This window comes from Ovis aries, chromosome 1 (assembly GCF_016772045.2).
Source record: "Ovis aries strain OAR_USU_Benz2616 breed Rambouillet chromosome 1, ARS-UI_Ramb_v3.0, whole genome shotgun sequence".
Lineage (NCBI taxonomy): Eukaryota > Metazoa > Chordata > Mammalia > Artiodactyla > Bovidae > Ovis > Ovis aries.
The window spans coordinates 245,446,487-245,463,162 of NC_056054.1; the positions used below are offsets into that span (position 1 = coordinate 245,446,487).

At 40.1% G+C, this 16,676-nt stretch overlaps 1 non-coding gene across 1 annotated transcript; it reads left to right on the forward strand.

Moving 5' to 3' along the window:
* The first annotated feature begins 7,974 nt into the window (after nt 1-7,974).
* On the forward strand, nt 7,975-8,081 carry LOC114111082 (U6 spliceosomal RNA). The gene has a single exon (XR_003587213.1). It is a non-coding gene; the product is annotated as a U6 spliceosomal RNA (small nuclear RNA).
* Nucleotides 8,082-16,676: the final 8,595 nt, after the last annotated feature.

The window sequence follows — 16,676 nt, forward strand, 5'->3', positions numbered from 1 at the left end:
TCTGCCTGCAATGCGGGAGACCTGGGTTCGATCCCTGGGTCGGGAAGATCCCTTGGAGAAGGAAATGACAACCCACTCCAGTATTCTTGCCTGTAGAATCCCATGGATGGAGAAGCCTGGCGGGCTACAGTCCATGGGGTAGCAAAGAGTCGGACACGACTGAGCGACTTCACTCACTCATACTTTACAAATACAGTTCTAACAAGACCCTGAGATAATGTGAAATTTATATGAATCCATGGAAAAGTTTCCACTTGAATCTTTTTGAGTATAAAATCTTCCACATTTTCTAATTATTTTTTAAATCAGCTGCATTTTATTTGGATATACTGTTGATAGATTTATAACATTCCTCATTGGATTCTTGAAGTCTGAGTTCATAAATCCTAAGCTATTATTGATCTGTGCTTTGGCAAGGGCTTCTAAAAAACAGAATTTTTTATTAGAATTGTATTAGAATTGTTTATTAGAATCATTATTAAACTAAGGATATCAATAATGTATATGAAGTAAGTATTTTTGACATTTTATTCCAGAAAAAGCCTGAAAAGTCCATATATCCATGTTTTGCTCGTTGATAATTACATGAGTTGTAATATATGAGGTGTTGCCTTGATATCCCTGGAACAACATGGAAGACTTTGACAGTATTGGGTCAATATGATCCTAACTGAGAGATTTGGATAGTTTACCAAGTTTACAATATACAGATCAAAATCTCTCAGTTAGGATCATATTGAAACTCCAGTACTTTGGCCACCTCATGCGAAGAGTTGACTCACTGGAAAAGAGTTTGATGCTGGGATGGATTGGGGGCAGGAGGAGAAGGGGACGACAGAAGATGAGATGGCTGGATGGCATCACTGACTTGATGGACGTGAATCTGAGTGAGCTCAGGGAGTTGGTGATGGGCAGGGAGGCCTGGCATGCTGAGATTCATGGGGTCGCAAAGAGTCAGACACGACTGAGTGACTGAACTGAACTGAACTGAACTGAAACTTGGTATAACAATGTAAGTCATGAGACGTTGTTTCCTTAGGATGTTACATTGTAAAACTAAAAGAAAAAAAAAAGAATTTGTAGCTCAGAAAAGGAAGCAAAATAAATTTAAATGTTTTAAAATTAGATGATTTAGCAGATTTTAAAATATATATAAGAGCTTCCTAGGTGGCTCAGTGGTAAAGATCTTACTGCCAATGTGGAGATGCAGGTGATTTGGATTGGTTCAATCCCTGGGTTGGGAAGACCCCTGGAGAAAGAAATGGCAATCCATTCCAGTATTCTTGCCTGAAAAAAAATCCCATGAACAGAGGAGCCTGGTGGGCAGAGCATGCATGCAAAATATATATAACTAAATATTATACAAAAAAATGCATAGATGTTGATATTCTAGAAATTTAAGAATATTGAAACAAAATGAAAGTTGCTCAGTCGTGTCTGACTCTTTGGGATCCCATGGACTATACAGTCCTTGGAATTCTCTAAGCCAGAATATTGGAATGGGTAGCCTTTCCCATCTTCAGGGGATCTTCCTAGCCTAGGGATTGAACCCTGGTATTCCTCATTGCAGACAGATTCTTTACCAGCTGAGCTACAAGGGAAGGCCAAGAATACTAGAGTGGATAGCCTATCCCTTCTCCAGTGAATCTGCCTGACCCAGGAATCAACCCAGGGTCTCCTGCACTGCTGGCAGATTCTTTATCAACTGAGCTATCAGGACAATATTTTAAACATGCTTTACTTTTATGTTTTTATTAGGGATGATGATGTTAGAGACAATGTACAGAATTTTGAAAACTGAGCTATTTGCATTTTATTTTGTCTCAAGTGGAGCAGACTTTTCTCTCTCCTAATTGACAATAGCCTCCAAGGAAAGACTAGCAGCTAAAAGCCTCCTGTTTTAAGAATTAGATAATCAGCTAATAATATGCCAAGGCCCTCAAAATGAAAGCTAATGGAAACAGTTGAACTAAATTATCCATCACATTATAATTATACAGCTACACAAAAGCTGTATAATTTCTAGAACAGGGCAATTTAACTGTAAATCCTTAGAGTAATGCAGTTTAAAGACAAAAGGAAATACACAGAAATGTTTGTATTTTAGTAACTTTACTCTGTGTATTAATTAATGTTGTATATTTATCTTGAAGCTATGGTATTGTTAATACAGTAAGTAACTATTTGAGTGTCTTAGAAATCTATTGATAGATTCCTACAAGACATGTATAGTATGCTATATATTGTATAGTAGTATAAAAGAAAGAAGGAAATATTTTTAAATCAAGAATTAAATTCTATCTGTTGATAGAATGGGAGTGGAAATTTCTCATGGGAAATATGCCCATTAGGCAAGACTGCCTCATTTCTTTACAAAATTTAAAAAACAACCTCCTCCCTTAAACCTGTCCTAATTCTGCAATGTCACTTCTGAAATGTATACTAGCACCAGGTTCTATGACCACCAATGCTGCTTTTCCCAGGTTTCTCAGAAATCACAATGCAAGTGAAAGGCATCTTATTGGACAAAAAGTAAGGAAGCTTATGAGATTGTACCAAAATTACACCAATTATAATGGGGCTCTCATTGCCCAAAGCTGTGATTATCTGAGCATCAAAAGGAGAAAACTGGCTGAAACTGACTCATACTTAAAATCCGTAGAGCCATAAATCCATAATAATACATGGGGGTAGAGGAGGCTAATGTAGAATAACCTGAGAAAAAAGGACTGAAAAAATATTTCTATTGCCTTGTACTCAGTCAAGATGGTCTTACTGAATCATCTGTCAATGAAGAATACAGAAGCAAATAAATGTAAAAACATCAGTTAAAAGGCATTTTCTAATATCAATAGAAAGACTTAATAAGGTATAACCTGGGTACAGAGAAAGCCACAGAAAAGGTACACACCCAACTAAAACCATCTTAAATATTTTTAAGACATATATGATCTGAAGAATATACAAGAACACAAAATTTCACCAGGTCCCAAGACTAAATTTCTCAGGATCCCCAAGTGAGGAGATTGACTTGGGTGGGAACTGCAGAGTTCTATGATTAAACAGAAGAATCAGACAATAGAAAGAAATGGAATTCAGGGGAACTGGCTAAAGGATCACCACCCTCTTGAAGACTGAGGATAATTGACACAAAAGTCATAAGTGGGAGAATTTCATTGGTGGTCCAGTGGCTAAGACTCTGTGCTCCCAATGCAGGGGGCCTGAGTTGGATCCCTGGTTAGGGAACTAGATCCCACGTGCTGCAACTAAGACCTGGTGCAGCCAAATATATAAATAAACAAATAAAAGTGGGACTCAGAGTATTCCTGAAAAGACCACCTGGGATTGGTCTCCAGGGTACCCAGGTATCTGGTTTAAACATTACTTCTGGATATGCGGGGAGAGGGGGAGGTATTGCTAGAAGAGATTAACATGTGAAATGGTGAACTGAGTTAAGCAGATGCTCCTCCTCAGTGCTGGTGGGCATCATCCGACTGGTGGAGGACCTGAATAGAACAGAAAGTTGAGGAAGGGGGAATTTTCTCTCTCTGTCTAATTGCTTGAACAGACATTGGTCTTCTGCCTTCACACTGGGATTTACACCATTGGGCCCTCTGGTTTTCAAGTCTTGACTTGGACTAGAAGTTACACTATTGATCCTGGTTGTCAGACCTTTGGAGTCAAACTGGAACCACACCATTGATTTTCCTGGGTCCCCCACTTATTCATGGTAGACTGTGGAACTTGCCAGCCTCCATAATTGTTTGAGCCAAGTCCTTAAAATAAATCTCTTTATACTGACTCTTTCTCTGGAGCTCCTTGAGCAATACCATGGTACAAGGAAGCCTGAAAGACCTGCATGGAGACACAGGACAAGTAACCTCAGGACTGTACTATACATTGGAAAAGTCATTCATTCCTTCTTTATCTCACTTTTGCTGCTCTGTATAAGGCATTTTCCGTCTAACCCATTTCTCACAGGTTCACCTTTCCCAAGTATCTCTTACAGTGAATAATGACAGTGCTTAAAAAGGCAGAGTTAACAGAGTTAATTAAAAAATTAAAAAAAAAAAAAAAGCAGTTACAGGGACTTCCCTGGTGATCCAGTGGCTAAGACCCTACACTCTCAATGTAGGGGGCCCAGGTTGTATCCCTGGTCAAGGAACTATATCCCACATGCTGCAACTAAAGATCCTGCATACCTCGACGAGTATCGAAGATCCAACAGGCCACAACTAAGGCCTGGCACAGTCAAAGAAATAAAATAAGAAATAAAACAAATAGCAATAAAATGTAGGTATAAATATGTGGATTTTTATATCCAGAGAAGAGAGAAGATGATGACAAAAATCAGAACCTCTATAATCAACAGAAATTTATAAAGTTTTAAATTCCAATTCACTTTTAAAATCCCTAATTTTTTCTCTCTGGAAGCAATTTCATGAACCCTTCAATATCACAATGCTCTTTGCTCTTCCAAAGTAATAACTTGACTCATTCTTTTCGGTGGATATCTGAATTTCTCTTCAGATCTGTATTTACTTCATTTACATCTCCCTTGTTTCAGGGCTTCCCTGGTGGCTCAGATGGTAAGAATCCGCCTGCAATGTGGAAGACCTGGCTTCCATCCCTGGGTTGGGAAGATCCCCTGGAGGAGGGAGATCCCCTGGGTTGGGAAGATCCCCTGAGAAAGGCAACCCCCTCAGTATTCTTGCCTGGAGAATCCCCATGGACATAGGAGCTTGATGGGATACAGTTCATGGGGTTATAAAGACTTGGATATAATTGAGTGACTAAGCACAACATCCTTGTTTCAAATGTATATTTTATTTTTAAAAAATTCACATTTGATCTAATTTACTGTTAATATTCTCATTTTCAAAATATATACTTGAGTCACTTTTAGTTCCTAAGAATTGAAGTATCTGACTTCTGACTGATAGATGCTCCCTTGTTCTTCATGCATGTAAATTTTTTACAAATAGCAAATGCCTTAGCTTCAAAAGCCTTTGATACTATCTCCTCCCCAACGTCTTAGTTGCCCCTCGGCATGAATTTCCCAGACCAGGGATTGAATCCACTTCCCGTGCATCGGCAGGCAGATTCTTAGCAAGTGGACCACCAGGGAAGTCATCCCATAGACATTTTGGACTTCCCTGGTGGCTCAGATGATAAAGAGTCTGCTTGCAAAGCTGGAGACCAGGGTTTGATCCCTGAGTCAGGAAGATATCCTGGAGAAGGAAATGGCAACCCACTCCAGTATTCTTACCTAGAAAATCACATGGATGGAGGAGCCTGGCAGGCTCCACCCCGTGGGGTCGCAAAGAGTCAGACACAACTGAGCAACTAACACATACCCTTTCCCATCCATGGCAGAGCCTGGGGATAAAACCTAGTATCTCATTAATCAAGTGTCTGATGACTGGGAGTAGGGTGTTTAAGATTCAAGAATAGGTTCTATGACATCCGTTTGCTAATAAGTAATGGCTAGCTTCATAGAATTTGGCCAAAATCTTACTTTAATTCTAATATACACCTCGGATAGGGTGGTGGGAGACAGATGGCCTAAAAGATCCAGAATTATCAGTAGAAGTGAAGTCGCTCAGTCATGTCTGACTCTTTGCAACCCCATGGACTGTAGCCTACCAGGCTCCTCAGTCCATGGAATTTTCCAGGAGTGGGTTGCCATTTCTTTCTCCAGGGGATCTTCCCAACCCAGGGATCGAACTCGAGTCTCCCACATTGCAGGTAGACTCCCAATATTTACCAGAAGAACCTGGCAATTACTGAAAAGCTCTAGTCATGGCACAGGCTATTTCACTATATTAAACATTAATATTCTTTTTGATTGAAATATAGTTGGTTTACAATGTGATGTTAATTTCTTTTGTACAGCAAAGTGATTCAGTATATATATCTATTAAACTCCCAATCCCTCTCTCTCCCACCCTGCTCCCATCTTGGCAACCACCCGTCTGTTCTCTATAAACATTAACATTCTTACTGACTAGGTCAAAATTAATCAATAATGACAACTCAGACTTTGTATTTTGTAGATAAAGTTGGACACAATAATTTTTTTAAATACCTTTGTAGGCATTTTAAAAACAAACAGGCTAAAGCTTGTCATTTTATCAATAAAATATTTTTGACTTAAACACATATTGATTTCTAATCATGCAGTCCAATTTTTTAAGAATGCAGATGCCCTCGGAAAGTCAAAAGACTTTAGTTGCCCCTCTCCACGCTGTTAATCATCTGTGGTCAAGTCACTCAGATGTTAATGTTTTTATCTATTGTTCCCTTTCTCCCAGTATTGTAGTAAAGATCAATCTAGAAAATATACTTGACAGTGCTTCAAAAAGTTAAAAACAAAAAAGGCGACCGTTCTCACTGTTCTTTTTTCAACTGCGAAATACAATTTGTATTTCATGGCAAGACAAAAAAATAAGCATTAAATTTTTTTCTCTGCCTTTTGGCTTCCTCTCTCCTCTCTACTGTGCCTTGTGTATCAGCATTATATATCTGCCAAACAACCCCCATCAGCAGAAATACTGGTTCAACCATACAAAGCATTCTTCTGGCATTTTTCTCCTAGCATCAACAAGACAACTTCTTAAAAGATAACATTCCTTTTTGATCTTGTATCTAGATTGTGCAAGCTGTCATTTAATGTACAGCCCTCTGTCTCAAAAAAGTTAAATAACTGTGCAGAACAGTTTTCAGAGCTTTCTGAGATGCTATTCCTTGGTTATAATCCTCAATTTGACTCCAATAAAATTTTCTACTTCTTTCTTAGATCAACTGATTAATTTTTGTCAACACTACCAAAGAGTATATGATAGAGGGGGTTCACATACACCATCCACTCCTGTGGGAACATTTATATATTTTACGAACACTCACACAACACTTCCTGTGTTTCAGGCACCCTTCTTAACGATTTGGAAATTACAGCTCATTGAATGCACAACTCCCTATGAAGTAGGTGTCCTTATCATGTCTGCTTTACAGATGAGGAAACTGAGGCACAGAGAGTTCATACAACTTGCCCAGGGAGTTAAAATATAAACCTACCCCACTTCTTAACCACCACAGGAAGCTGTCACTAACAGAAATAAAGTGAATCGCATGTGGTTTCAGCTTGATGCTTGGTTTTGAGTTTTCAGCAGCTATACAAAGAAACATGAAATATAAAGTCAGTTATTTGAAGACTCTAAATTGCAATTTTACATAAAAAATACAATTAAAAAATAAACCTTTTTTTAATATCAATTTTTTAAAGGCAATTTTTCTCTCCCCTCCTTGGGTAATAATAGTAAGACAATCACTTGAGAAACACATGGTAGAGAGGAAAGTTTCTGGAGTTAGACTCCAGAACAGCTTAGTGCTGATATTCTTGAAGGGTCTTGTAATTGCTGTTCATTAGTATTTAAGGTCAAAGAACAATATTTGTGCTTTTTCTCATTCAAGATCTGCTGCTGAATCATTTCCCACAGATCAGGACCCCAGAGTCTCTCTTTTGTCTAGTCTATATGGGAGACGGAAAAAAATGGGCAGGAAGCAGAAAGATACTACTCAGATAACACAAATTGCTGTGCTTTCTTTTCTAATCAGAAAGTGTAACTTAAAAAAAAAATAAGCTATTCATTTACTTTGGGCTATGCAGGGTCTCTGTCGCTGCACAGGCTTTTCTCTAGTTGCAGCAAGCAAGGGCTACTCTCTAGTTGTGGGGCACAGGCTTCTCACTGCAGCGGCTTCTCTTGTTGTAGAGCACGGGCCCTAGGAGCATGGGCTTCAGTAGTTGAGGCTCCCAGGCTCCAGAGCGCAGGCCCAGTGGTTGGGGTGAAATGGCTTTGTTGCTCTGTGGCCTGTGGGATCTTCCCAGACAAGGGATCAAACCCATGTTTCCTGCATTGGCAGGTGGATTCTTTACCACTGAGCCGCCAGGCAAGCCCCATAAAGTGCAACTTTGTGCTTGCTTTGGTAGCACATCTACTAAAATTGGAATGATATAGAGAAGATTAGCATGACCCTTGTGCAAGGATGATATGCAAATTTGTGAAGTGGTCCGTATTTTTGAAATATGGTAAAGATGATCCTATTTGCAAACAGAAATAGAGACATAGACACAGGGAACAAATATATGATACAAAGGAGGAAGGAAGGGAGGGTGGGATGAACTGGGAGATTAAAATTGACATATATACACTATTGATAGTATGTATAAAATAGATAACTACTGAGAACCTATGGTATAGCTCAAGGAACTCTACTTCAACCTCTGAGGTGACCTAAATGGGAAGGAAATCCAAAATAGAGGGGATATATGTATACATATAGCTGATTCACTTTACTGTACAGTAGAAACTAACACAACTTTGTAAAGCAACTATACTCCAATAAAAATATTTTTAAGTGTAATTTTTACTCATAAAAAATAAAAAGGAGGCCCTTCTTCCAAGCAGAAGTTCTAGTGATTGCTGCAGGTAAGGTATTTAGTGAAGCTTAGTAACAATGGATTTCCTTTTTGGCTAGAGTTGCCATTGGCAGCAATTCTGGTTTTATACATATTTCAGCAAGGTAATATTTCAAAAATGATGCCTCAATATCTCAGAGAAGGCAATGTCAACCCACTCCAGTACTCTTGCCTGGACAATCCCATGGACAGAGGAGCCTGGTAGGCTGCGGTCCATGGGGTCACTAAGAGTTGGACACGACTGAGCGTCTTCACTTTCACTTTTCACTTTCATGCATTGGAGAAGGAAATGGCAACCCACTCCAGTGTTCTTGCCTGGAGAATCCCAGGGACCGGGAAGCCTGGTGGGCTGCCATCTATAGGGTTGCACAGAGTCGGACATGACTGAAGTGACTTAGCAGCAGCAGCAGCAGCAGCAGCAGCCTCAATCACTTGCATCCTTAACAGGAACAACAAGTTTTAAACACTGCAGCAGAAAGAATAATTTCACAGTTGTTATTACTGTACAGCAAACACCCTGGGTAGAAAATGCCTACTATGCAGCAAGTCCATCCTGTGCTCAGCAGGGGAGACCAACATAAGTCATGGAATCCTTGACTGTATGTCCTATAAAAAGGTCCCACAGCAGTGGCGGAAGCTGTCAGAGGAGTAATAATGACAGAACAATGTGACTCGTGGTCTGACACAGGCGTATAAAGTATTGCGGAAGCACTGCAGGTGAACAGCTCCATCATGCTAGGCAAGCACTGATGAGGTAACCTTTAGTTTTGCCTTGAAGGGCAATAGAATTTTAACCGGTAGAGAAGGGAGACTGAAGGTGTCCATATTTGAAGAAGGAGGAGCAGCATGAGAAAGGGCATAGCAGGATGAGAGGAAATAATTTGTTTGTGGGACTGATGATAATTAGTGGCTGGAGGACAGCACCCATGGGAGGACAGCACCACTGATGGGAACTGAGGCTGAAGAGGAGAAGGGGATGATTCGTCAAGGGCACTTTAAGGAGTTTATATTTTATCCCATAGACAAAATAGTGGTTTTTTTTTTAGTTTAAAAGCAAGTCAGAGGCTTTCTTGGTGGTCCAGGGGCCTGGAAAATCCCATGGACAGAGGAGCCTGGTGGGCTACAGTTCTCAGGGTTGCAAAGAGTCAGACACAACTGAAGTGACTTAGCATGCCTGCATTTATGCATTTTTCCCTCCCACAGTGGGTATATATGACGTTGTGAGAGAATTTTTCTTTCATTGTGCACAAATACCCATTATGCCTGAGATAATAGTTGAATCGTGGAGCTTAAGTCACATTGCTCAAATTGGCAGATTTCCCTGAACTGAACCACATACAAGTTGAGAATTGGTGGGCCAATCAGAACTTGTTAGGTATGAATATTTTCAGCCCCAGTTCTCCCTTATTCCCTGAATCTCACATTAATATTGTTTTAACCGCTTTCAAATTTATACTTACCTCATGATACTCTAAACTACCATGTTCCCAAACATCCAAGTCTATTTTTTTGCCCAAATAATATACTTTCCTTCTACTTCATATTTTGGGTATCAAATTAAATCTTTTGGCGAGTAGCTATTCCAAAGATCTACAAATCTTTTAATATAAACATTTATTGTCCCAATTGTGCATCTATTGGGCTTAGGATACTGTGTTGAGTACTACAGGAAATAAAAAGATAAGCAACATGGCAATTCTGCCTCTACATATAATCTTTTGTGACATTTTATATACATATATATAACTTTTTGTGATATTATATATAATATATATTATGTGAGACATCATATATATATATGTATACACACACACTTATAGGTATCTCTTTTTTGTGAGAATTAAGATAGAGATACAAGCAACTGCAAACATAAGGCAGGGGCTTCCCTAATTGTCCAGTGGTTAAGAATCCACCTTCCAGTGCAAGGAACGTGGATTCAATCCCGGTCAAGGAACTGAAATCTCACATGCTGGGGAGGAATTAAGTCTACGTGCAGCAACTACTGAGCCCGTGAACCACAACTAGAGAGCCCAGGTACTGCAACTAAGACTCAACATAGCCAAATAAATAAATGTGTGTTTTTTTAAAGGCAAATGGAGTACAATAAAATAGAGATATTAAAATACAGTGGGGAAAATAAAAGAAGAACAGATTTCTTCTATAAGGTGCTCTGGGAATCTTCGTGGAATTGGTGACATCTGACCTAGGTCTTCAAAGGTGGGTGACATACAGCAAATGAAAATGCACAGAGGGATACTTCTTCCATGGTCTAGGAAAAATACTCCTGTATTTTCCTTTGTTCTCATAATACTTCTGACATAAGATGTTTGGGTTTTCCACACATCAAGCAACTCTCTGCAATACCAGAGAGCTGGGTCTTCATAATTGAAATCTGACATTCTTAAGGGAAGCACACTGACTGAAACTGCCCACCCTGACCAGGCACTATCACAACCATTTGTGTGAGTTATTTTATGACAGGAGGTCCTAGTAAGGAACACGGAGCTAATAAGCTCCCACCAACCAGAAGAGTTTGGGAAAGGTCTAAAGACACCACATGTCCGACCACCTCCCAGAATCCTTCTTGCTGGCATCCATTTTGGCTGAGCAATGAGTGTGCCACTAGGAAGGACCTTGAGTCAGAATGACTGGCCAAAGACAACCCGAAAACCAATCCCATCACCATAAAACTCAAGACTATGAGCCACGTGACTGAGCAGTTCTGGGTTCCTTTACCCTACTGCTCTCCGCCCAGGTGCCCTTTCCCAAGAAAGCCTCTTGCTTTGTCAGCTCATGTGTCTCCTCAGACAACTTATTTCCAAGTGTTAGACAAGAGCCCACTCTCAGGCCCTGGAAGGGGTCTCCCTTCCTGCAACAACATGGTATACCTGAAGTGAGCATCAGATCCCGCAAATTAAGGACTCACAAGACTGACCCACTTCAGACAGCAATTGCAAATCTCTGATTGTCACCGGAACTTCTTACCCACTGTCTACATGGGTCGGGGTTCCCACCACCCCACTTTGGGTTCCATAATTCATTAGAAAAACTTATGGAAGTCACTTAGCATACACTGGTTTATTGCAAGGGATACAACAAAGGATAAGAATGAAGAGCTAGAGGAAGAAACATAAATGGCGAGGTTCAGAAGGGTCCCCAGTGCAGGAGCTTCTGTCCCTGTGGATGTGGGATATGCCACTGTCTTAACATGTAGATGTGTTCACAAACCCCAAAGCTCTTCAAATCCTGTAGCATTGGGATTTTTATGGAGGCTTCATCATGAAGGTATGATGGAACATTAACTTAATATCTAGCCCCTATCTGCTTCCTTAAAGAATGGTGGTGGGGCTGAAAGTTCCAATCTTTTAATCACAGCTTGATCTTTCTCATAGCCAGCCCCCATGCAGGAGTCCACCAAGAGTCATCTTATTAAAACAAAAGATATTTCTATCATCCAGGAAATTCCAAGGGATTTAGGAGTTTTGTATTAGGAACTGGAGTCAAAGATCCAATATAAAGACAAAAGATGCTTCTAGTGCTCTTCTCACTTAGGAAATTACAAGTGTTTTAGGAGCTCTGTGCCAGAAACTAGGGGCAAAGTTTTCTGGTTTTTTTGTTGTTGTTATTGTTTTATTTTTTTAAAAGAGAGATTTATATTTTTATTAATTTTTTAAATTTTATTTCACACTCACTAATGAAGGGAAAGGACAAAAAAAAAAAAAAGCAGTTCAGTGGCACATAGCATATAAGAACCTTAAGTGAGAGATGAATCTGGAGAAATCAACTAGGATCAAATCATATAGGGAGCCTTAGATATCATATTGAGATTTGATATTCTATCAGTTTAAGAAAATGAAGCCAAAGAACTAAATTTTACTCAGGTGTAATCTTATTGGTGTCACAATGCTCTCTAAATATAATTGTCTAGTTAATGACTATAATCAATACTAGGGAAAATTGTACTAAAATGGGCCCCTGAGAATCCATGGGATTCAATGCCCTGGCTGAATCAACTTATTTTTCCACTGAATCAACTCCACTGACACTGTAATTGTGCATAAAACTCTGAAGAGTGTCTACATATTTAAGTAGTGGGTAAAATGAGAGAAAAAGTAGAGTAATTAAAGGAATATCCCCCAAATTTCCTTCAAGGTTGTTGCTAAAAAAGAAAAAGAACAAACTTCTGGGACTTCTCTGGCAGTCCAGTGGTTAAGAATTTACCTTCCAGTGCAGGGGACTCGGGTTTGATCCTTGGTCAGGGAACTAGTATCCCACATGCCACAGGGCAACTAAGTCCTTGCTCTGCAACTGGAAAGAAGCCCACAGCCACACCTAAGATCCTGCCTGCTGCAACTAAGGCCTGATGCAGCCAAAAGTAAATAAATAATTAATATTTTAAAAAGAGAAATAAGTTGGCAAGCTTGGGGTCTTAGAAAAAGAAAAAACTTCTGTCCCCATCACATGTGTTCTCCCTGGTCTCCCACTTGGTTTCCCTTGACCTTCAGGTTCACATTCCCGCATATACCCTGGGATCTGTACCATCACTGGGCACAAAAGGCCAAGCCTGACTCTGAACACACCATATTCTTACATGCTTCCAAACTAAGTCTTTGTCTCTAAGCTCATATGAGAAAGAAGTATTCTCCCTCTCAGGACATTATTTTTATACCATCAATGCCCCGGACAAATATTAGGTTAGTAAAATCCCGTTACCATACATCCCAATGGATAGAAACAAAAGCATCTTTGTACATGATCCTATCCTGGGTAGACTGAAGGAATGCTCTCGGCTCAGTCTGAATTCATTGCTCCCCAGCAAATCCAACTTGGGACAGAACAGAAAAGCCCCAAGTGCTAACTTTATGATCAACAGGTTTCAAGAACAAGCAATTTTACAAAGCACCCTTAGGCAGCAGTATATACAACTGTGTGTAAAAACAATGGGCAATTTTAAAATAAAATCCAAATGCCAGGCATAAAAATGCATTTTTCTTACTTTACTCTGAAAGAATCCACCAGGGAGAAATTCAGCAAATAAAACCTGTTGAAAATATGAGCATTCCTGCAGGCTTATTTCCAGTGGGACATTAACACAGGCTTGCAGTAATACCTCTATTAGTGAAGAGAATGCGTTTCAATGACACACTTATTCATCAACTATTTCATAAGCAAGACAGAAAAAAAAAATCAAAAGATCTAGGTGTTAGCTTCAAACCTTCAAGTTGGAAGGTAAAAATATGACATATAATATAGAAATATGACAAAATACTAAAGAAAATAGCATCAAATCTGCTGAAAAACATAAAATAGTCCTCCTACAAGTCAGTGTTCAAGTAAATGATGAGAAGTCATGTTAAAGGAGTTTAAGAAAGAAACCTAGTATTAACCCTGTAGTTAAAAGCAGAAGGTTTGGGGGAAAGTTGATTGGAAAAGATTCACCAGGTAACGTGTTAAAGGGCAAGACAGTCCAGGTTTCAGTAAGACCCTGCAGCAAAGGAAACATCTTCATCCAACTCCAGATATCCCAGTAAGTACCAGTGCTGACCCAGAAGAATAGAGGAGGAGGAGAGACAGGGAAGAGTAGTCTAGGGAAAACAATGAAGTATCATTCTTCCCCCTTCATTTGAATTTTTTTCATTTTTTAATGAGTTTTATTCAGATATAATTGACATACAGCACTATATACATTTAAGGGTGTCCCAGGTGGTGCCGTCTATGGCGTCGCACAGAGTTGGACATGACTGAAGCAACTTAGCAGCAGCAGCAGCAACAGCAGCAGCAGCAGCAGGTGATGCAATGGTAAAGAACCCACCTGCCAGTGTAAGAGATGCAAGAGACGTGGGTTCAATCCCTGGGTTGGGATGATCCCCTGGAAAAGGACAGGGCAACCCACTCCAGTATTCTTGCCTGGAACATCCCATGGACAGAGGAGCCTGGCAGGCTACAGTCCATGAGGTCACAAAGAGTCAGACATGATTGAGCACATAACTACGACAACTATATACATTTAAGGTGTCCAGCATAATGATCTGAATTACACAAATCATTAAAGAACTGTCATAATAAGTTTAGTGAGAATCCATCATCTCATATAGATACAAAATTAAAGAAACAGGAAAAAAAATACTTTTTCTGTGATGAGACCTATTAGTATTTGCTAAGAGTTAACAACTTTCATTGGAGAAGGCAATGGCACCCCACTCCAATACTCTTGCCTGGAAAATCCCATGGACGGAGGAGTCTGGTGGGCTGCAGTCCATGGGGTAGCGAAGAGTCAGACACGACTAAGTGACTTCACTTTCACTTTTCACTTTCATGCATTGGAGAAGGAAATGGCAACCCACTCCAGTACTCTTGCCTAGAGAATCCCAGGGATGGGGGAGCCTGGTGGGTTGCTCTTATGGGGTTGCACAGAGTTGGACACGACTGAAGTGACTTAGCAGCAGTAGTAGCAGCAGCAGCAACACCTTTCATATGTAACATTCAGCAGTGTTAATTTGTCATGTTGTACATTATATCCCTAGTTTCTATTTATCTATAACAAGGAGTTTGTACCTTTTGACTGTCTTCATCCAGTTCCCCTTCCTCTGACGCCTTCATTTCTGATAACAACAAATCTGATCTCTGTTTCTATGGCTTTGTTTGTTTTTGAAGTATAATTGACCTTCTAGACTATGTTAGCTCCAGTTACACAATATGAAAGCGAAAGCGAAAGTCACTCAGTTGTGTCCAGCTCTTTGCAACCCCATGGACTCTATGGTCCATGGAATTCTTCAGGCCAAAATACTAGAGTGGGTAGCCTTTCCCTTCTCCAGGGGATCTTCCCAACCCAGGGAAAGAACCCAGGTCTCCTGCATTATAGGTGGATTCTTTACCAGCGGAGCCACAAGGGAAGCCCATTACACAATATAGTGATTCAATATTTATACACAATATGTCTAGTTGACATGTGTGACATGTCACACAAAGATATTACATACTACAGTCCCCATATGGTACACTTCATACCCAAAACTTGTTTATTTTGCTAGGGGAAGTTTGTACCTTTTAATCTCCTTCATCTATTTCTTTCCTCCACCCACACCCAGCGTGCTATCTTTAATAGGAATGACAACTTTACTTTCATGGTCTACAGACCATATGACTTGAGTCTCTTATATACCTGCTTCCCAAGGTCTAATACTCTTTTAAGAGGAAACCAAATATTCCCCTTCATAATTTGAATGTTTAGGTATAAAACTTAAGTTTGTAAAACATTAAGTGCTATTGAGGGTAGGCACGCATGAGCGTGTGCTCAGTCATGTCCGACTCTTTGCAACCCCATGGACTGTAGCCGGCCAGGCTCCTCTGTCCATGGCATTTCCCAGGCAAGAATAGTGAAGTGGATTGCTATTTCCTACTCCAGGGGATTTTTCCTAACCCAGGGATTGAACCTGTGTTTCTTGCCTTGGCAAGCGAATTCTTCACCACTGTATCACCTGGGAATTCCGTTGAGGGTAAAACAGTCATGAAATACAAGAATCCAAACAAATGTCCAGGGACTTCTTTGGTGGTCCAGTGGTTAGGAACCTGTGTTCCAATGCAGGACATGTGGGTTCAATCCCTGGCCAGGGAACTAAGATCCTACATGCCACAGGGCAACCAAGGCAATACACAGCAACTAGAGGAAGATCCTACATTTGCAACGAAGCTCTCATGGGCCACAGTTAAGACCTGACACAGTCAAGTAAATGAATAAGTATTCAACAACAAAAACATAAAAATAAAATGTCCACAAGGGCAAGCAGGAGACATAGATGAGTGAAGCAACTGAGGAGGGGCAATGATGAGTTTCCCATAAAGGGCACACTCCATCTGCACAGGCCAGACACCCCCCAGTTTACAAGAGCTTCTGGTATTTCAAGACAGATGCTGACCCCTACTTTTATGTAAAATGTTTGTATTTTCAGAACATTGACAACTAACTCATTCCCGCAAACAAAACAAAACACTCTGGGGCAAACAAAAGTTTCATGCCAAACTCAGGATATAGACTGCCATTTTATAATTTGCTCATCAAGAGGCATTCAGTCAACAAGGAAAGCTAATGGAAGTGAGAGTTACTAGGCTTTCTTCTTCTGGGAAAGTTGAGAGTAAAGAGCATAGGAGGGCATTGGTTTCACAGGGTGAGGCATATTTTGATAGCCTCACCATTTTG